Here is a 22,704-nt window from a genome sequence, read left to right on the forward strand (position 1 = left end):
GGGGCAGTGGGAGGAGCGCAGGGGGGTGGGGGAAGCTGCCCAGGCTGGGGGGCAATGGGGGAAGTGTAGGGGGGACACACTGAGGGAGTGGGGGGTTGCCAGGCGGGGGGGGGCAGTGGGAGGAGCACAGGGGGGTGGGGGAAGCTGCTCAAGCCAGAGGGGCACGAGCTCGGGAGGAGCCCGGGAGATGGGGGGGGGGCTGCGCAGGGCGGGGCTTGTTGCTAACGTCTCCTTAGAACCCCACCCTCGCCAAGATGGCGGCGCGCCCCCTCCCTCCTGGAGGAGTCACATGACCTTTCCTGCTCGCCCCCGCCCACTGGGCGGGCCGCGGGCCAACGGGGGCGGGGTGGCGCGCGGCGGGGGCGGGGCTTTCTCACCGCGGGGGAGGGGGCGGGTCTAGCCGGAGCCCGGGCCAATGGCCGGGGCCGGGGGGCGGGGCCTGGGCGAAGGTAACAGGTTGCGGTGGGGCGCGGAGGTGAGGAGCGTTCGCGGCGGGGAGCGGCCTGGGCACGGTGAGTGCGGGGCCCCCTGCGCCTATGGGGCGCTGCCTTCCTCCGCAGCTATGGCCCCTGCCTGGGGCTCGCCCTGCCCCTATAGGGGGCTCCCTCCCCCCAGCTATGGCCCCTATAGGGGCTCTGCTGTCTGGGACTCGCCCCCCTGCCCCTATAGGGCGCTGCCTTCTCCTATAGCTGTTGCTCCTATAGGGACGTACCAATTTAGGGGGCCTCCCTGTCTCCTGGGGACCTGCTGGTTCCCTATAGTGACACAGTGTCCCATAGGGCTTCCCTATATAGGGATTCTCTTCTTTTGGGGATGTGCTCTCCCCATATAGTGCCTCTCCCCATATAGTGACTGTCCCTATAGGGAGCTCCTTCCCTCTATAGTCACTGCCTGTATAAGGACTCTTCCCCTAGGGACCTATACTCCCTCTATAGTGACTTCTCCTATAGGGATCTCTCTCCTATAGCATCTGCTCCTATAACAGCCCTTCTTCCCTGGGTGGTTCCATCTGTGGGAAACCCCTAATTCTCCTTGATGTGCATGTGCTTACCTCCCTCCCCCAACACATGCACCTTCCCCTGCCCCGTAAGACCCCCCCCCCCTTACTCGGTGTGTCCTCCCTCATATCAGGCTTGTGCTCCTATAGGACCCCTCTTGGTGTGTCCCTGTTCTAGTGACTGTTCCTATGACGAGACACCCTGCTCACTGGACCCAAGCCCCAACTTCTCCCCATTATTCCCATTGAGGTTTTCCCACCCAGATAAAGTCCTGCTGGAGTGTGTGTGTGTGTATAACAAAAAACACCAATGTTTTACAAGGTTTGTGACAGCAGCTGGGGATTGGGTGTGTGAGAATTGGCTGGCTTGGGGGAGTGGGAGGTATCTGGAGCCCTTCACCTCCAGACCCCCTGCTCAAATCCAGCCCAGGCTGGAAGTGACTAAAAGCCGTGGCCCTTGTGTGACCGTCTTTCTGTCCAGTTCCTAGTGGCCAGGCGCTTAGCAAAGTTGCCATCCTGGATGGTCATAACAGGCCTCTGTGTCAGCAGCCTCAGCAGAGAGGCTGCATGAGACATGGAGGCAGAACTTGAGGGGCTGTCTGCTGGTGAGGTCCATTGGCAGGGATTCTGGCCGAAGCCCCGGCTACCTCCACACAGCCTGCCCCTGATCGGTGGCTAAATGGGGACTTTGGACTCCAGGTTTGTCATGGTGAAAGATATGAGCTGCATTAAATCACCATGACCTAAAACAAATAGCCTTGTGCCCAGTAGAAAAACGTAATCTAACCAGTTACTAGTGGCTGTGTTTAAATCTTAACTTAATTGTGGGTACCACAGTTCTCCAAGCGGTGACCAGCAAATGGTCTGTGGCCCCCTACTTGTAGACCTGTGTGTATCTTTCTCCTGCTGAATTGAATCTGATCTCTTGTGACGCTGACCTGGACACTGTTGCGTTCACTTTCTAAAGGGACACCGTAAGAACCCACAAGAATCCTTTCCCTGTGGTGCTGACAACACCTGCAATGATTAAAATCCAAAGGGTTCTTAAAATTGTACCTACAGCTTGCTAGTGTTCATGCTCCCTCCCTGTCCTCCCCTCCCCAAGCTGATCGAAACTAGAGCAAACATTGAAACTCACTACTCCAGTTTCACTCTCTGGTTCCCATGCAGTCAGAACAATGCTGCTGTTCCTGAGCGCCCCTCACCAGTCTCTTATGGTGTGTGTGTGATGGAAATACTTCACATCCAAACAAACTCTTTTCACTGAAGATGAAGGAACGAGATTAGGCTTTGTGAAAACTGTTGTGTAAACAAACCTGTAGTGTCTCAGCCTGATATACCTCACTGGACAGAAGAATTCTGTGTTTATGGCAGTTGTCATGTAAAGCAAATGCAAACTTCTGTTTTAGCTGCTCTAATGGAGGGTGATTGCCAACTCTATAATTAATTTACAATGAACTTTTTGCACTAGTTATTGTATTGTAAATGTTTAAGTGTTTAGTCGCTCAGTTCTCACAAAGTGAGTTTCCCTCTAAGAGCCAAGTGCCTCTGGCCTAGACATAGAAGCTGTGCGTAACTGCATGACAAGTGAATAGGTTGGCGTTGTCTGGTTTCATCTTTCTGCTTCATCTTTTCTTCTCTCTTTCCCCCCCCCCAGCCCCCCCCGCCCTGCCGCAACCTTCCAAAACCAAACCCTTGACTGTACTAAGTGCTGGGATAATCCTACCTTGACATGATAGTCATGGTCTTGTTTTATGTGAAGACCCCTGGTGAGGTCTGAGATTGCAGCGGAGGAGGGGACAAATGTCTTCAAGGAAGCCTTGATTTGAAAAAGTGTCTTGGACCCAGCAACTTTTGTGAATGTTGATATTAAGGCAAACTGACACACTCACAGTGCTATACCTTGGGTTTCACCTCCTGTTGCAGAATTTCTGTAATGCAGCATCCTTAAAATTGAATGTGCAGCTTCTTACACTGCCCTGCCCTTCTTTAACATTCATTCTGAAGGATGGTATTTTTACCAGTAGCTTGTGGGTGTTTTTGTTTTTTTTCCCCCAAGCAGTATAAAAATCTGAGCCCTAGATTTTATTTTTCACACTCAGCAGCTGGTTACAATGTGAAGACTATGCTGTGATTCTTTTAATCTTTATAGGCTTGAGGCTTTTTCTAAGACAATTCCTTCCCATTGTGTTAATACATTAGGTTCAGCAATCGTTGCCATGCCGGTATTGTTCTGATACCACATCTTGTGGCATTTATTTTGTAGCTGTGTAAAAAGGTGTCCTGACAGGGCACTTTAAAAATACAATCCATTCACAAAACAAAACAGATAGGTGTCTTTGGTGCAGAATGATTGTTTCTGTGGAATTGCTATCTGCTCCCAAGTGTATGATCTATAGAATATCAGGGTTGGAAGGGACCTCAGGAGGTCATCTGGTCCCAACCCCCTGCTCAAAGCAGGACCAATCCCCAGATTTTTACCCCAGTTCCCCAAATGGCTCCCTCAAGGATTGAGCTCACAACCCTGGGTTTAGCAGGCCAATGCTCAAACCACTGAGCTATCCTGTCAAGGGCCTTCAGTTAAGAAACCGTCCTCAAGGATGGAAACTGTGCTGAAGGATGAAATATTCCATCATGCCACTCCTGTTCTGTCTAATTAGACTGCACCCTTCAGCATGGTATCTGTTTGTTCATATACAGTAATTAGGAATACAGAGCTCTTGCTTGTGTAATAAAGCAGCACTCCTGTCAAGGGTTTTGTTACTGCCACAAACCCAGGCTGATGGCATGAGTTGTTGGGGAATCTTTCACCTCTAAGTGCAGAGGGGATGGATGGCTTAGTGATGAAGGTAGTGGGTAGGACTCGAGACATTTTGGGTTTAGTTCATGCTCTGCCACTGACTTCCTATATGATGCTGGGCAAGTTGCTTAGTCTTGTGCATAGGCGCTCCTAGGGATAATAAGGCTTCCTCTGTCTTGATTGTGAACTCCTTGGGGGAGCGGAGTGTCTCTAACTATAGAGCTGCACTGCACCTAGCACACTGGGGTTCTGATCTCTGTTGGGACTTTGAAGTTTTACCATCATAAAACAATAATACTAACATTTAAAACGTGTTTCTCTTTAAAAGAAAAACTACTCCCTAGTCTCCTATCACATTTGCTGGTATCTAGAGGCTGAGAGTGGGATTATGTAGTGCATCATGGGAGGTAGTGTGGCTTAGTGGGTAGTTCATTGTACTGGCCCTCAGGAGACATGGGTTTGATTCCTGGCTCTGCCACTGGTTTGCTGGGTGACCTTGGGCAAGTCACTACTTGTCCCTGTGCCTCCATATTCCTTTCTGTAAAGTGGGGATAATGTTGCTGATCTCCTTTGTAAAGCGCTTTTGAGATCTACTAACAACAAGAGCTATATAAGAGCTAGGAATTGTCAGAATCCAATACCACAATATTATTTCCTGGCCAGGGAGGCAGAGAGACAGAAAGAGGCAGAGAGAGGTTTGGGACCCAGTCCTTCAAGATGCTAAGTACCTTTAACTCTTACCCAAGCCAATGGTGGTTTATTTTTATTTTTACTCAGTCCATTCTCTCTGTGGACAGCGCACTTGGGTTTCTCCCCCCACACCCCAGGGATGGAATCCTGCTGTGTCCTGCATTCCCTAGTCACTTGCTGGGTTTATTTCAACAGTTCACATATCCCTCCAGCTCCGAGGAAAGCAAATGCGCTGCTTGTTGTTGTCATTGTTGTTTGGCTACTGAAGTCAGACCTCAAACTGACTGATCAGACGTGCAGTGCTGAAAGTTGGTTGGGCTGTGCTTCGTACTTGGGCAGCTATTTCAAAGCTGGCATCTCCCTTCCCTTCTTCCCTTTTTTACATAAAAGCTTTTAAATTGGCCCTTGGTATCTGTCTTCAATAATAACTCTTTATCTTTAGCCTACTATAACAACCTTTGTTTTAGAATACATTAACAGGTTGGTTGTGGGGATTTCTTTTCCTTCATTCTCTCCCCCCAACCAGTTGGTCTGGTTTTGAATAGGCTCTGTTTCTGTTTAAAGAGTTCTAGTAGATTAAAGGGCTGTTTGTGTGGCTATTCCTGTTGACAATTCCTTATCTCACTTAGGAGAACACATGATAATTAGGGGCAAAGAGTTACTTGCAGGATCTCTCTTGGGCCTCAAGACTTTTTATTTTTTTTGGAAACAACTAACTGGTCTGTGTATTGGTCACTTTACCCTTAATCCTAATATACTGCAATGTAGTTGCTTCCTATTGTAGTAGCACATTTTGGGTGTTAGGAGCTGTACAACCATAAGAGGGAGAGATTCATTCTCTACTGCCCTGCACATTGCCAAATGAATATAAAAAGGCTGTCAAGTGTAGTATTTATGGGTGTATTTTGCTGTGGTGTGACCAACTAAAAAGTGCAGGGCGTTGGCGAATAGGGTTCAGAGTCATTGTGCCAAAGGGTTTATAATCCAACGACCTGGCTGAAATCTTTGCTTGATAATTGCAAAGTAATGCACACTAAAAAACATAATCTCAGCTATACATTAGCTGTTGCCACTCAAGAAAAAGATCTTGGAGTCATTGTGGATAGTTCTCTGAAAACATCCGCTCAATGTGCATCAGCAGTCAAAAAGGCTAGCAGAACGTTGGGAACCATTAGGAAAGGGATGGATAATAAAACGGAAAATACCATCATGCCATGGTATGCCCAGACCTTGAATACTGTGTGTGGTTCTGGTCACCTCATCTCAAAAAATATATATTAGAAAGATATGATACAAGTCTATTAAAATCATGAATAGTGTGGAGAAAGTGAATAAGGAAGTGTTAGTTACCACTTTACATAACTCAAGAACCGGGGGTCACGCAATGAAATTAATAGGCTGCATAACAAACACCCAACGCATGGTCAACCTGTGGAACTCATTGCCAGGGGATGTTGTGAAGGCCAAAAGTATAACTGGATTTAAAAAAGCATTAGCTAAATTCATTGAGGATGGGTCCATCGATGGCTATTAGCCAAGAGGGTCAAGGATGCAACCCCATGCTCTGGGTATCCCTGAGTCTCCGATGCAGGGACTGGGACGCCAAGGGATGGATCACTTTATAATTGGTCTGTTTTGTTCATTTCCTCTGAAGCATGTGGCATTGGTCACTGTTGGAAGAGAGGATGCTGGGCTAGATGGACTATTGGTCTGACCCAGTATGGCCAGTCTCATGTGTTGAGGAGCCCATTGACATCAGTAGGGTTTTTCATGGATTACAGTGCTGCTCACCGTGACCCTCAATATGCAAACAGGCAAACAATATACAAGTAAAACATCCAAGATGCTATCAAGGTATGTGTCATGTTACTGGTATAGGTTGAAATTCTCAGAACTGCTTAAGCGACTTGGGTCCCTAACATGTTGTTGAAAGTCAGTGGGGCTCTGAGCTCCTAAATCACTTAAGCACTTCTGTAAATAGTACCCACGATCTGTCTGTCTTCCTTAGATATTCCTACAGGTTTTATAAAAAATTCAAAAATCCCCCACAGGTACCATATATGATTCTTAAAGTCCTTAGACCACTCACTGGAAGAATTTAATGTGTTATTAGAAAAACAGTTGACCTGGTTTTGCTTTCCCCCCCCATGTTTTAGTCTGAATAATGATGGTACAGGACAGGTGTTAGCTTCAGGCTCTCATACTCATGCACTAGCACAGTGGTTTTCAACCTTTTTTCATTTGTGGACCTCTAAAAATTTTCAAATGGAGATGTCATCTGTGGATGACAGGTTGAAAACCACTGCCTGAGCACAAACGCTGTTGTGTTCGTTTTGGGTTGCAGGCTCTTCGGCCGGCTTTCTAACTCCAAACAAAAGTGCTTGAAATAATAAAAAGTGCATTATGGAAAAGCATTTTTTTGCGGGGGGAGGAGGGGATTGAACTACCTGATATAATTTTAAAGATTATTCTAGGTCTGCCTACTTTCCCTCACTCTTTTGCATTTGTTCTCAAAGGGTTTAAGTTTCAGGAAGGCCAAATCCCCAAACACCAAACTAATGACATGCACACTAGTATTCTAAAATACCTTGGCACTGTGCTGGGAAAAACAGCCAGGTACAGATTCATTACATGCGCCGAGGAGCAGTTTCTTACTCCAGTATTTATGTCCGCCATTAAATATTTACTGGTGGGTCTGTGTGAATCTGAATAACCTGTTTTCAAAAGCACGATTTGTTTTGAAACTGACAAATGGAAGGTTAACGCGAACAGAAATCTGGGGGGAATTTTGACATGATGCAATTCATGTAACCGTTTGTTTTATTTTACTATTAAGTTAAATATTTATTTCTAAAATCTGGCATCTCACAGGTATCTAGGTTGTTGGAATTAGTCTTTCTAACTGCTGCATACCTAGGCAGGAAGTATCTGAAGAGACTATTTGGAGTATTAACTACTTACGGCTCCAGGCCCTGTTTGAGCAAAGCCCTTAAAGACACTGGATTCCTACCAACTTCAAAGCTTTTGCTGAACAGGGGCCCAAACCAGGTCTGTTCTCATGTATGTGGTTATCTTTATGCACAGTCTCTGCAGGATCAGGCGCTAAATCAATAAGGAAAGCATGTTGGGGTTTTAAAACCCCCGGCATTTTCTCTGTCTTGCAATTCAGATACTCCAGCATCAGGCAAGTGACCAATCTATTTCCATATTTTGGGATCAATCTTCACTAGCTGGGTTGAATGAAATGCAGAAAATAGGTAAAAAGAACAAATGGGGACTACTGAATTGGGTTTCTTAAAATCCAGCTAGTAAAAGGCAGTGTGGATTGATTTCAAATTGGAAAGTGTTGATTCAACTCAAACTTTAATCAGCTTTTCTGTTTGTACTTCAGTTATTTTCTAAAGAATATTGGTTGATATAACCATTAAAATATGTTGATTTACTACTGAATTTACACTAGATTTGGTACAACTTTTTGCTATTTAGGAGAGTGTGCTATAAATAGATACATTTATATAAGCAATAATATAGCTTAATATTTTCAGATTCTTGTACGTTAGTGTGTTAGAAAATAGTGAATGATATTTATTAAATTAACTTTTTCTTGTGATTTGGGTCAAGCTGCGTTAGGATGGTAACTGTAATTTAAAGAGACAAAACAGCATCTTTATCTTTTTAATTTACATATTTTAAGAGATTATAACAAGTTTAGGCCTTAATATATTTTGTATTAAATTCAGATTTAATTTTAAACAGTTTTATTTTTAAAAATAAAAACCATATAGTTTAAACAACAAAATAAAATAAAAAAAATCTCCCAACCCACCCTGTCATAGGGTAAAATTTTCAAAAGCACCGGAGTCCCATTTTTAAAAAGTGTCTTAGGATATGTCTATACTGCAGAAGCACTGTCACTTAGCTCCGTAGTAAATCCATCCCTCTCAAAATGATAGGTAGATCTTGGGGCTCTGAAGGGTCACTGAAAGTCAGTGGGGCTTAGGCCTGGTCTATGCTTAAAAGTTAGATCGACCTAGTTACGTCACTCAGGGCTGTGAAAAATTTTGTGATCTGAGCACTGTAGTTAGATCAATTTAACACCTGGTGTAGCTGCGTCAAGGTCAACAGAAGAATTCGTCTACTGACCTAGCTTCTGCCTTTTAGAGAGGAGGATTAACTGCACTGACAGGAAAAACACCTTCCAGTAGTGTAGGGAGTGTCTACGCTATGGTGGTATAGCTGCCACTGTAACAGCCATAATGTAGACATACCCTTAGGCTCCTAAATCACCTAGGTCATTTTGAAAATTTAACCCATAATCTAAAATGGTGGTAGCTTCTTAGCACCTCTTTTTTAGAACTGATATGTAATTTGTCAGTGTCTTAGTCACTATTTTATTTTGTGGGGGAGGGACTTTTCCAATTCCTATTAGGGATTGCTTAATAAATGATACTGGTATAACTTTTATTCTGGAATAAGAGGGTCTCCTGTCAGTTTATGTCATTTGGGAAGGGATTTGAACCTAAACTGTTGGTGGGAAAGCCACTCTTCTGGCATAAGTGTGTTCCCATGGTGGAGTCTACTTGTAAAACTTTCCTGTGTAGACAAGCTCTAAGTGAAACAGCACACGTGCCAGTGACTTCTCAAAGTCACGTCATCCTTTTAAAAAGTCACTCTAAAATACTAGCGTAACTATGGCCCAGGGTTCATTGGAAACTTTTTTTCAATGTAAAGAGTGTAGCTATTATGGCTTCCTTTGGTAGAGGTTTTATGTCCCTGCCCCTCTGGTAAGGGTTAGCATTTCAATAAGCTTCTTAACCTTTTTTTTTTCCCCTTTAACATAATAACAGAGGCTTTTTTCCACCTGCTTAATAACTTATGCATAGGCATAAATAAAACTGTTTGTAGCACAAACATCTTAGCTTGGCTTCTGTATAGGAGAGGGAGTGTAACTGTAGAAGAATGTTTTCTGGACTGCGAAAACTGTTGTATAACTGCTTCTATATCTGCTCCTGCATTTGCTTGAATGGTAGGAATTGGTCCTGCCTAATGTGGCATCAACGATGCTTCTGATTTCTTAAGTGACAGTAAAAGTATTAAAATGCATTACGCTGGCTTGTGGGACAGCGCGTAGGGAATATGGAGTGAAACTAGAGGTATGGGGAAACTGTTTTCCATTATCTTGGTGGTTGATCATTAACTATGGACTTATTTCTTCTTCGTTGCTTGTGGGATGAAAGCTGCGTTGTTAAATGCGTAGGCACATTTTGAGATTCCTTTTGCATCGAGTCTCACCTGTGGATCTCAAATGCATTGGTCTAATGTTTGCATTATCCTCGTTCTCCGATTGGGGGTGAGGGTGAACTGAGGGTATGTTTACACTGCAGTGAAACACCTGTGCTTGGCCCCTATCAGCTGACTCTGGCCTGGGCTGTACGATGGCAGTGTAGACACCTGGGCTTCAGTCCAAGCCCCAAGGTCTACAATTTTATAGCCCAACAGCCCGAGCCCAAGTCAGCTGATATGGGCCAGGCGCAGGTGTTTTATTGCCGAATAACCTAGACGCAGAGAGGAAGAGACTTGGAGGTTTTTCAGGTCAGGCTTGACAAAGCCCTGGCTGGGATGATTTAGTTGGGGATTGGTCCTGCTTTGAGCAGGGGGTTGGACTAGATACCTCCTGAGGTCCCTTCCAACCCTGATATTCTCTGACTTGCCCAAGGCCACCCAGCAAATTCTTGGGTTCTAGCGCCATCAACCCTGACTCCCAGGCCTGTGGATGCAATCTGTCTTCTAATCTTGTGACAGTCAGTGGGTGCAGCAGGAGGAAACTGCTATGTAGAATTTCTCTAGTCCCCTCTATACCCATTGAATGTGAAATACAAGGCACTGTAGCCCTAGTTTCTTGCAAAACCGGCTATAGTTTGTTTCTCAACAAAGAGACAAGAGAGTGCCTTTAAAACTCTTGGGAGTGGGGAGGGATGGCTCAGTGGTTTGAGCATTGGCCTGCTAAACCCAGGGTTGTGAGTTCAATCTTTCAGGGGGCTACTTAAGGATCTGGGGCAAAATCAGTACATGGTCCTGCTAGTGAAGGCAGGGGGCTGGACTCAATGACCTTTTGGGGTCCCTTCCAGTTCTATGAGATAGGTATATCTCCATACTTTTTTTATTATAATTATACATTTAATAAGCATTGGTCAATGAGAACATTCTCTATTGCCAAGAAGGAAAACGGACATATTTGTATTCCTGTGGAATACGTGTCTTGCCTTTTAATCATTATTTACCTTTCACTGCTGAAAGTTGTGCAATGGCTGCGAAGTGGGTTGTATACCTGAGATTCCATTCTGTCTGCAGCACCTGCAGGCAAATCCTGTGTGACGGAAATGGAACGCTGCATCGTGCGGACTCATTTAGAGTACTTTTTTTTTTTTTTTTTTTTAAATTTTAAACTGTCTCATGGTTCTGACCGCCTGGCCAGCGCAAACGTCAAGAAATGGCCACAAGATCTAGTCACCGTGGGTCCTGATTCTACAGTGCGGTATGTGATGCAGTTTTTGTGTGTGTGTGCGTCCGTCCGTCCCTAAGATCACTCAGACCTTTGGAATGAAGGGTGGCCACTTTTCTGACACCACGCTCAGTCTGTCCAGGTGGATATGCTGGCAAAAGGCTGTGTGGAATAGGGCCAGGCCTCCCGTGATGCATGTGGACGACAGTATCTAAACATGAGACAGCAAATTTCAAATGGATTGCAATTCTTGTGGGCCCACACTGGAAATGGCTTAAAGCTTTGTGGAAGATAACAGGAGGAAATAGTAACAATTTCTTTCCATTGTGCTAGTTAAAACAAGAAGGCATATCTCAGCGATGTCACTCTGGGTGTGGTCTGTCTGGCCAATTCCTTGGACTAGTCCAAGACTTGAGACTTGTCTTAAACAACATTTCCCGTATGTATGGCCCTGCCAAATTCATGGTCCATTTTGGTAAATTTCACAGGCCTAGCATTTGAAAAATCGTGAATTTCACGGTGTTGTAACCATGGGGGATCCTGACCCAAAAGAGGGTCCCAGGGTGTAGTTGGGAGGGGGGTGTTAACGGTATAGCCACCATTACTGCTGCACTGCCTTCAGAACTGGGTAGCCCAAGAGTGGCAACTGCTGGCTAGGAACCCAGCTCTGAAGGCAGTGCCTCTGCCAGCAGCAGCGGAGAAGTAAGGGTGGCAATATCATACCATGCCATGCTTCCTTCTGTGCTACTGCTGGCAGCGGCACTGCCTCTTGGGCAGGGTGTCTGGCCAGCAGCCGCCACTCTCCGGCCGCCCAGCTCTGAAGGCAGCGCAGCAGTAAGGGCAGCAATACCACGACCCCTCTACGATAGCCAGCTTTCACGGAGGAGGCCAGATTTCACGGTCCGTGATGCGTTTTTCATGGCTGTGAATTTGTTAGGGCCCTACCACAGCCGTTTCTTCAGTAGCCATAAGGTCTAAATTACAAACATTGAGCTGTGCATCTAGGTGCATTTTCCCACCTCTTGCAGATGTTCAGACTCTAGATTTCCTTTTTGAATTAAGAGGATTTATATTGCAGCTCTCCACTAGTTTTCCATTCTCTTTCTGCCAGTTGCAAAACACCCTTTTGGGTTAACCTGTTACCAAAGGCAGTGGTATTATTGTGGTACTATTGTGTTGCTAACCCCATGGGCAGAAGTTGGCCTCTTTCTATCGGTAAAACAGTGATTCAACAGCCCCAGGGGTGGGTGGGTGGGTGGGTGTCCATTAGCAGCCTACAGTTGCCTTTCCTGTGTTGTCTCTACGTCCTTATCTTAACTCTGTGGGCCAAATTAATCCCTGCGATATACCACTGAAATGGCTTGCATGAAATCCGGCACAGGCTTTGGTCCTTCAAGGGCTTGGAGCTGGAGGTATGTCTACACAGCAGCGGACAGGTGTGGTTCCCAGCTCAGGTGGGCTTACACGTGTTAGCTCTTCTCACTAGTTATAGCTGTGTGGCCACTGGCTCGGGCTAGCCGCCTGAATACATACCCAGGGGGCCGGGCGGGATGGCACTCCGGCAGCTAGCCCGACCCACCACCTGGGCAGCTGCCGCCACGCTGCTATTTTCAGTGTGCTAGGTCATGTAGAGCGTGTGTGTGTGTCTGCCCGAGCTGGGAACGGCCCCTCCCAGCTGCTGCGTGGATGGACCCTGAGAGATTGGAGTCCCAAATTCTATCCTCCTTGCAGAATTACTCAGTGCTTGTGCTAACCCAGCAAACACTGGAGAGGCTATTGCAGGGCAGAGTTAAGATGCAATTGTGTCATAAAGCTCGAGCTTGGCCATGGCTGGGTGAGCAAAGTGCTCAGTTTAATGTAACCGGGTACAACGCTCTCCTCCTCCCCCCTCTGTTTTGATGCGTACTAGCTTGTACACACTCAAATCCCTCCTTCGGGACAGCGTTCGGGCTGGGTTTCTCTCAGGACTGCTCTTCCCCTTTTTCCTGTGGGAGCGGAGTCCAGATATGCTGTTTCTCAAGCCCCTTTATCAGCTGAGCTGGACTGTAAGAATTCCTGAGAGATTAAACATTTACCATGACTCACCCACCTCCTCTCACGGCCACCTAGGACATGGTGTGATTCAGATGCAGCATACTCCTATACTAACTCTGTTCAGGGAGCACCCAGGCGCCCCAGTCATGGATCAGGACCCCACGGTGCTAGGTGCTGTACAAAGAAAGCCCCTGCCCCCAAAAGCTTACAACTTACGTAAGTCTCTAGTCCCTGCCTCTGTCTAAACGTGGTTGTATGCAGCAAACATATGGGAGCTGCAAGGTGCAAGCTAGGGAGTTCTGGGGCTGCGAGCTGGAGGCAGTATTAACATTCTAGCTGTGTGTTTTGCTTGATCAGTTTTTTTGCACACTGTAATAGTGATGTTACCCCTGCTTCCCTTGGCACTAGTTCCTGGAATCTGGTCTGCTCCAACTTTATTGCCTTTCTGCATCCTGGGAACTTACCGCATATACTTTTTATAGTGGCTGTTATAGGTAAGCACAGCTGCTGCATCTCAGCTTCTCCCTCTCCCGTACCAACTGCTGTTTCCTTCATGCAGCGGCACATCATGCATGCTCCGTCTGACTGAATCTTGAGGCTAGGGTTGGCACCTACGAGCAAGGCTATCTCCGACCTGACTTCACTGTCTCCATTCCCCCTTGATGTGCTGCAGCATCTGTTCTTTTCCTGTTACAAAATCCACCCACCACTTCTTACTTGCTGTGACCAGCCAGGCTCCTGTTGCTTCTCTCTTGTATCAGTTGCTTTTGCCAGTTTTTGTTCCTTCTTCTAGTCACTAGGTGGTTGGAGAGTCTTGAAACAGCTGTTCCGAATCCTTGATACTGTCTTTCCTCCTGCACCATCCCATCACAGAGGTGTCTCTCACTAGGTGTTTAGTATCCCTCTGCTTTACAGGGTCTTTCCTCCCATGCATTCAGAGAAGATGATCTAGGACCAACTGGTAAGATACTTCTGCATCTTGTTGATGCTCTGCATCGTCTAGCCTGGAAATATGAAAATAATAGGATTGATTAAGCGTGTTTGCTATCTGCTTGTGATCTGGGTATATTTACAGATGCTAGGGATAAACTCCCCTGGATAAAATCAATCTCGTTATCTCAATGCTCTACAGACTGTGTGGATAACAAGCTCAGGACACGGAGTGTAGAGGGATCCAGTATCTTGATACACTCTGTACATTGCAGAGGGCTGGTTGTCTGGTGATGGTCAATGTCTGGTACATGTCATGCTGAAGACTTCAGGTTAGATTCAGTGTGAAACAGGTGTAACAATGGAGTTACCACATTTATGAGAGTATAGACTGGGGATTATTTCCTGTCTCCTCTCTCCCTGGCCCAGGCACATATTTTAACTAGATTGTGCTTCCCCGCTCCCCCTCCCCCACCCCCACCCCTACCCCCGGCATGATATGGACCTATTTAAGGACAAATTAGATATGGACAAATTGGAGGATTGGACTAAAAGAAATCTGATGAGGTTCAACAAGGATAAGTGCAGAATCCTGCATTTAGGACGGAAGAATCCCATGCACTGCTACAGGCTGGGGACCGAATGGCTGGGCAGCAGTTCTGCAGAAAAGGACCTAGGAGTTACAGTGGATGAGAAGCTGGATATGAGTCAACAGTGTGCCCTTGTTGCCAAGAAGGCTAATGGCATTTTGGGTTGTATAAGTAGGGGCATTTCCAGCAGATCGAGGGATGTGATCATTCCCCTCTACTCAGCACTGGTGAGGCCTCATCTGGAGTACTGTGTCCAGTTTTGGGCCCCACACTACAAGAAGGATGTGGATAAATTGGAGAGAGTCCAGCGGAGGGCAACAAAAATGATTAGGGGGCTGGAGCACATGACTTATGAGGAGAGGCTGAGGGAACTGGGATTGTTTAGTCTGCAGAAGAGAAGAATGAGGGGGGATTTGATAGCTGCTTTCAGATAGTTGAAAGAGGGTTCCAAAGAGGATGGATCTAGACTGTTCTCAGTGGTAGCAGATGACAGAACAAGGAGCAATGGTCTCAAGTTGCAATGAGGGAGGTTTAGGTTGGATGTTTAGGAAAAACATTTTCACTAGGAGGGTGGTGAAGCACTGGAATGGGTTCCCTAGGGAGGTGGTGGAATCTCCTTCCTTAGAGGTTTTTAAGGTCAGGTTTGACAAAGCCCTGGCTGGGATGATTTAGGTCCTGCTTTGAGCAGGAGGTTGGACTAGATACCTCCTGACATCCCTGATATTCTATGATTCTAAGGGTGGATTGCAAACCTTAATTCTGAATTTCCACTCCGAGGATGAACCAAACACTGAGACTGGTACTGTGACTGGCAGAAAGATTTCCGCAAGTCTTCACCCCCCACCCAGACAGTCCTAATGTTAGATCGTGGAGGCTGTGAATTGGGACTGCCGGGCTCCTGTACTGTGTATCCTTTTAAAATAGCCACGAGCCTACTACTGGTGCCCATTGTGTTCTGTGTTAGAAGCTGCAGGACACTCATGGGTGTGACGGGCCTCAAAGAACTGTGCTTACTGAATACACGCAAATATGCCCGACCTAGCTACTCGCATGCTCCTGCTCCGACTGGCCTCTGCAGCTTCTGAAGTACAGCACACAGTGAGCACCACTGGAGGGCTCTCAAACCATTTAAAGGGATACTACCCTCCACGTCCAGTCCAGATCTGGACTGGGAACCATGGTGTCGTGGTTAGAGCAGGGACTCCTGGGTTCTGTCCCCACCTTGCTGTGTCACCTTGTGTGAAGCAAATTTTACCTCTTTGGCGTATGTGCACAGCTACAGGCGACTTCACTGGGAACTGCTCACACCTCGGGGAAGAATCTGGCCCTCTGCGTTGGCTTCTCCACTTAAACAATAAGTGACAAGAGGTACAAGGAATAGTGCCCACCTTCATAAAGCTCCTGGACCCAGCACAGTGGGCCCTGGTGTGACCGGGGTGATACTGAATACAAATGACATGAACAGCGCTAGGTTAAAAGGGGGAGTGTTCGGCATTTTGCTTTTCCCATAACTTTAATAATCCCCAGCTCTCTTCATCCCTAGCTTTCAAGCGCTTCACAGCGGAGGTCAGTATCCGTGCCACCATTTTACACATGGGGGGGGGAACTGAGGCACAGAACGGGGCCGTGACTGCCCAAGGTCACCCAGAAGTTCCGGGGCCAAGCTGGGGTGGGGGAGTAGCATATCCGCTCTTTCTCGCTCTCTCACCTGAGTGACGGCTACTGGATGTAGCAGAAACCACTGGTCTCCTCTTCCAGATTCTTCTCAAATACTTAATTGCCATGACCTCATTGCACTAAAAATGAGACCTTTTAGAATCTGGCAGAGGTGAATTAATAACACAAGCAGTTGCTCAGGAATAAGGTTTTGCAACATGTTTTAGGCTTTTACCTTTTGTGCCTATTTGGAGCAGGGATGATCAACAGGCAGGTTAGTGTATAACAGAAATCCGCCTGTTCTCTTCCTCCTTCCAGTAGGGCTATGCCCAGTTTTTCCTCCTTGCTTGTCCTGAAGGCTCCCCATCAGACTGATGCTGTTGCTTCCGGTCTCTGTTTTGGACACTGGGGTAAAGTCTGTGTCTCGCCCCGCCCCCCGCGTCTTATTCCTGGATGGATTTGTGCAGTGCTCTGTATCGCCCAAACTTCTGCTCCTGGGATCTGTGTCTGGGGAGAGTCTGCCAGTGCCTCGCTAGTAGTGCTCGCTCTGTGGTGGTACCATGACCTGCTAGCATGAAGGCTCTGTGTAGGAATCTGTAGCAGGCTCACAACTCTTCCAGGGGCTTGCACTGTTGGGGTCGCTTATCCAGCTTTCCCTACCTGGCAGGCTCTGCTAAATCTTTAAATCCTCAGCTGAGAGTAGCCAGAATCCTCCACTTACAGCGCAGGGTCTTTCCCCCTCGAGGCAGAGAGTGAGGGGGAAATGATCCCTGTGTGTGTTGGGTTTTGTTTGTCCATCTCCCTCCCTCTCTTTCTCCCCGCAACTGATTTTGCACGTGGAGAATTCAAAGGTCACCCTGAGCCCGATTGAGCAGGGTGCTGGGCACGTCACAGAATCGAGTCCCTTGTTATCAGCTCTCTGCAGTGGGTGATGGAAATACCAATTCTTAGGCTGCCTTGCAAGCTTGATAAACTGAGAGCAAATGGCTTCTTTGCAGCCTTTAAAATAAATAACTTTACCGTGCTCCCCGTGTCTTCGTATGCGTTCTGAAAACTGACTCATGCCATGAGTGCTGGCTTGGTGCTGGATGGGGATGGTAAGGGACATATCTGAAAAGGTTTATTGTGGCTCGAATTAAATCTCTTCTTCAATAATCCCCCTGTTTCTGAGAGCAGCCACTTAACTGCATGTGCTACGGGTGCTGAAATAAGACCAAATGCGTGTCTCTACCTGTGTCACTGAACATCTTGCTAGCAGTTTTAAAGAAGCGATCTGCTGCTTTGCTTTCAATGGCACCTCGCTAGCTGAATCTCTTCCAACATACTTTTTCTTTAGGCTTAGGGTTGCCCATTGATGCCAGCCGATTAGTCTTTCCACCAAAGAGTCTGGACAATTCCTGGTTGAAAATACCTTTTGGGTTATGAGGCTGCCTACATCACACAAGCACCTAGAGGTCCAGACTGCAATAATCAGGGTCCCGTTGTGCCAGGCGCTGCATAGATGGGGTGTGGGAGTCCCTGTCCCGAAGAATTCACAGTGCAAACTGGTGAAAGGAAGAAAGGTGTAATCCCATTTTACAGATCAAACTGAGGCCCAAGGCAAAATGACTTGCCCAAGACCCCAGAGAGTCTGTGGCAGCCAGAATTAGATTGTGACCTCTTTGGGGCAAGGGCTAATTTGTTCAGTTTGCACAGCTCCTGCCATGATGGGGGTCCTGGCTCACTGTGACTAAGGCTCCTCGGGGCTACAGTAATAACTCTCTGCTTCCGCTCTGCCTCCGGTGGGGAGGAGATGCTGTGAGGTCCAAACTCATGCCTCTTCAAAGGCTCTGTATTTCATACGCCAGCACAGTGCTCCCTAACCTTTTTCATCCGGCGGGTGCCGGACGATGAGCCGCCGAGGACTGTGGCCGGCGGACAAGCATCTGCCGAAATGCTGCCGAGAAGCGACAACGTCAAGAGGCGTCGCCACTGAAATGCCGCCGAAAATCAGCGGCTTTTCGGCGGTGACGCCTCTTGACGTTGCTGCATTTTGGCGGATGCTTGTCCACCAGCCAGTACGCGGGGACAGATACATGCCCCGGCGGGCACCACATCGGGGACCACTGCGGCAGCCAGTTTGAAAGGCTCATAAGCAAGCAGAGGGCATGGGACTCCTTTCAAAAATCAAACAGGAGGATGGGGGCCAGATGATAGCGATCCATGGTCTGGGGGAGAGGTGAGAAAGCTGATTCTCAAAAATAGCTAGGCTGGAAACACAAACCAGTTGTGATTTAAAAAGTCTCCTTTCTGGATCTCCATTGTGCACTAATTAGGGTAACTGAAGGTTGCTACCTGGTTGCGAACAGCCAGTGCCTATCAGCTGACTCTTCTCCTGAGCTGTGGTCTTGAGACAACTTATTTACAGAAAAATCTAGTGCCCTTGTGGCTGGAAGGCAGCAGGATTGTGCATTAGAGTGGAAATCCTTCCTGACTTCAAAGCACTAGAAAACCTCCTCCCTTCCCCCAAACAGTCACACTTGCCAGAATAATCAGCAGGCTCATTTCTGTCCAGAGTGTCCCTGCCGCAGACCTGCAGGAAAACCAGGAGAGAGGTCATGTGCTGCTTAAAGAAACGAGCTCAATGCTGCCCTATAGGGAGGCTGCCTGAATGCAGGCGTTGCAAGTAGGGAGCTGACACTGCTTCCTGGGGGGGACGGGGATTTTTATGTTATACAAACTGCTACGTGCCATGGGCCTTTGGAAAAATCTCTCATTGTCCGTATTAGTCAAAGAAGCTTGTATTTAATCGTTTTGCTAATCCATTGCTTCCATAGCACTGAGGAAGCATGGCCAGCAGTTAGGGCTCTTCCCTAGCACTTGGGAGAGCTGGGTTCAAGTCCCTGCTTCACCACAGACTGGGTGACCTTGGTCAAGTCACTTAGCCTCTTTGTACCTCAATTTTCTATCTGTACACTGGGGATAATAGCACTGCCCTACCTGCCGGGGGGGGTGGGTAGTGAGGATAAATACACTACTGACTTTGAGGTGCTCAGATACTATGGTAATGAGGGCCAGATAAGAACTTTCAGGTTGTCCTTAGCCATATTTACCTCGCAGAAATGTAACCTCTGAAGTGCCATAATGATTGTGGTAGCAGCCCCGATCCTGAATCAGAGCCCTCTGGAGTTAAGGACTCAGAAGCACAAGAGATGGCTTGCAAGTGCCTGGCTCCCAAGGGATCCTAGCGAGCGGTGAAATGCTGTTGCAGCGCCCTGGAAACGAACCAGGACCCCATTGTGCTTGGTGCTGTACAGACTGCTGCAATCTCTCTACGCTTGTACGAAATGTACCAGCGACACTGCTTGTGAAGTGATCCCGTGAAAACCTATATACAGAGGGGTAAGGTGGCTTTAGGGCCTCACTGCCTGAGATCCACCCCCCCACACACACACTCCCTGTGTTCTACCACAACAGCTAATACAACCTACCCTGGTTGCTTTTCCCAATTTGTGTGGGGGGGAAGGTGAGGATCCCAACTGGAAACATCTTAAAGGGGCCCAGAGTGTTAAAGTACACCTGCCCTCTAAGGCGCCTGCCCAAAATCACTGGTCACTGATGACTTAGGGCTGGTTAACACTAGACTTGAAAATTTACATCAACTCAGCTGTGTCACTCCGGGGTGTGAAAAATCCACACTCCTGAGCACCATAGCTGAGCCGACCTAAGTCCCTGCATAGATAGCGCTAGGTCAATGGAAGAATTCTTCCGTCGACTTAGCTGCTGCTTCTCAAGGACATGGAGAGATTCTCCCATCAGGGTGGTGGCTTCCATATAGGGTCACACTTGGGGTCTTCTGCACACCCTGAAGCCTTTTCCTATAAGCCTCAGGTGTCGATTCAAACGTAAGCAGTAGAGCTTTTGTGAACTATTCATCGTCCCCAGTATCAGCTCTGTCCATCTGGCTGCACGCCTCTCTGGCTTTGGGACGAGTACCAGGTGAAACTGTGGGGCCGGTCTGCAGCATCAGCCAGGTTCAAAGGGCAAGACTGCTCAAAGGCAGTGAGGTACGCATCTATATCTCCCCTCCCCTCTTAAACTGGGGCAACACGAGGTACCCTGGAGCAGAATCCTGCTCTTCCTCCAGCTGGAAGGGCAGTCTCCAAGCTGCTCTGCAGATCAAGGGTAGAAGGAGCCCTGGGAGCTCAAGCAGGTAACCTGCTTGGCTATCAGACAGCTGGAGCAGCGGCATATCAGACACGCCTACAGATGCCCTGACTGCCGGTCAGTTACATGCTGGAGGGAATTCAGGCAGGCTGTCATTCCCATTACGTGCTGCCGGCCGCCTGCCCGTGCCTACAGTGAAGCAGTCCGTGTAGCTTATGGTAATTGCTCGTCTAACATATTGCAAACGGAACTGATGCAGTGAAGCTCACTGCATCCAGTGGGGAGCAAAAGACTCTCTTCAGGCAGGCTGCCCCTGGGACTGATGAGTGTTACATCACTTTTGTGCTCAATATGTCACTGCTAATATCTGTTCCCACCAAATGGGAGTCTTACGGCTACCGAAGTGCTGGGGACGCTAGCCTAGATCGGACGCCGGTGACCAGGCGCAGTGGGGTTCTTATTCAGGTCTCTTGTGGATGTCGGGCTTCTGCTTTCGTACCCAACAGAGGTGCCAACCTTCAGTTGCAGTGAGTATGCAGCACTCTGCTTGTGTTTCTTAGGCAAGCAAGCCAGAAGAGGTAGGTAGTCTGGTCTTCAGAGTCTCTCTCTCTCTCCTCACACACACACACTTTCTCTCAGATCATATCCTGCTTTTCTCCTCTACTTTCCCTTGTGAGCGTGTGCATGTTGTATTTGCTGACGCTACATATTTTTTTAATAGGAGCCCGAGGCTGTAGGCACTGGAGCTGTGCGGCTGATCAGGATTTTGATGGGAGAAGGGGAATAGGATGGGTTGCATCTGGAATGCTGGTGACTTGAAGGATGGCATGTACTCCGTGTCAGGATAACAGGCTTTCACCGTGTGTGAAACGGCTCTGTCCTAGAAATGCAGCTCGGTTCAGCAGTGCTAGCGTGAGGCTTCTGGTCTGTCATATGCTTTTTTGGTTTAGTGTCTCATATCGTTTTAACAATTGCATGTTTGTCTGCTTTTGGGGAGTGGGGGAGGTTTTGAAGGAAAAATGCTGCGTATAAACTTCAGAAAGCGATTAATCTCCAGCCTGGCTAATCCTCGCATGAGATGCATTGCTAGTGTGACAAGTAAAAAGGAATCTTCAGTGTTGTCTAAGGTTCTGCAGTAAAATTCGTCCCCTTCCCAGAGATATTGGAAACAACAACAAAATCTTGCACTTGAGAAGCGTGTGTATGTTTGTTTGTTTAAGGGGCGTCTGTTGGATAGAGAGGGAAAGGGAGTTGAGACTCCTGGGTTCTATTCATGGCTCTTATTGCCGATTTGCTGAGTCCTTGGCAAGTCACTAAGGCCCCAATCCTAGAAGGGTGCAGGATGGGTGAAGCCCGATTTGTGGAGCCCTGCTTCCTTCACGGCTTGGCTTAGGCCCTGATCTGGCAATGGATCACTCTCTGCTTTGAGAACCTTGCATTTCTAGGGCCCTGCCCAGGGCGCCTTCCGCTTGTATGTGTTGTTCAGTAATAAACGGAGACACGTACTAGGCGTGCCGAACTTTAATCTCTTGAACACGGTTCCGTATCTCCAGTGTAAATAAACTCTGTATCAACAAAGCATTCCAGATTTGAATGGGATTGCGAGAGAGAGCGCCTGCCTGCTCTGGTGGGTTATGCTCTGCTTTCACAAGGTTAATCACATGCCTTTATAGTGGTTGAGCTCTTTAGCTTAACGAAGAGGAAGTTTAGGGGTGACTTGATTAGCCTATGTAATGGGGTTCCAGTCACCACTGTGGTGCCTCCTGCTGGCTGTCTTGGGAATTGGCAGCAAGACACCACCTGAAGAGGGGGCTGAGCCGTCACTCCTGCTCTAGGACCGAAGGCCCTCCAAGGACCGCGGCGTCCTCTTCCGCGACGCAGCCCTCTGGCCGTGCCACACACTGTGCTCCCCTCTTCCGGGGGGAGTCCGCTCTTCAGCCACCTCCCTTAGTGGCACTGGAGCTAATTGTCTGGCCACTTCCTCATGGCCCCAGTATCCTCTTTGCCTTTGCCCCAGGGCTTCAGCCTGCAAACCCCAGCAGCCAGCCAGGAGCTGTCGCTTGCTCCCCCGGTCCCCGCTAGCGGCACTGCTCTGTCCAGGGTGCTGGCAGTTGTCTCAGCCCTGGGGACACGGTCCTTCCTCCCTGGGCTCCTAGCAGAGAACTCCCCTCCTCTGCCCTGCAGCTCCCTTTTGATATGGGCCTGGTTGGCTGTTCCCCTCAGTCCTTCTCTGATTGGCTGCCTCCTGCGCAGCCTCCCTAGGGCTCTATTAACCCCTTAGAGCCCAGTGTGGGGCAGGCGCCTCATCACAGACTACAAGTACCTACATGGGGGAAAAAATATTTAGTAGTGGGCCCTT

At 47.9% G+C, this 22,704-nt stretch overlaps 1 protein-coding gene across 1 annotated transcript in view; it reads left to right on the forward strand.

Annotated features, from left to right (window-relative positions):
• Positions 1-453: 453 nt before the first annotated feature.
• The window catches only part of CGN (cingulin), a 61,247-nt gene continuing 38,996 nt past the window's right edge, over positions 454-22,704 (forward strand). Inside the window, exon 1 of the mRNA XM_044990971.1 lies at positions 454-512. The gene's annotated coding sequence lies outside the window, so the exon portion shown is untranslated. The remainder of the gene's footprint in view (positions 513-22,704) is intronic.

Source organism: Mauremys mutica, chromosome 17, assembly GCF_020497125.1.
Source record: "Mauremys mutica isolate MM-2020 ecotype Southern chromosome 17, ASM2049712v1, whole genome shotgun sequence".
Classification (NCBI taxonomy): domain Eukaryota; kingdom Metazoa; phylum Chordata; order Testudines; family Geoemydidae; genus Mauremys; species Mauremys mutica.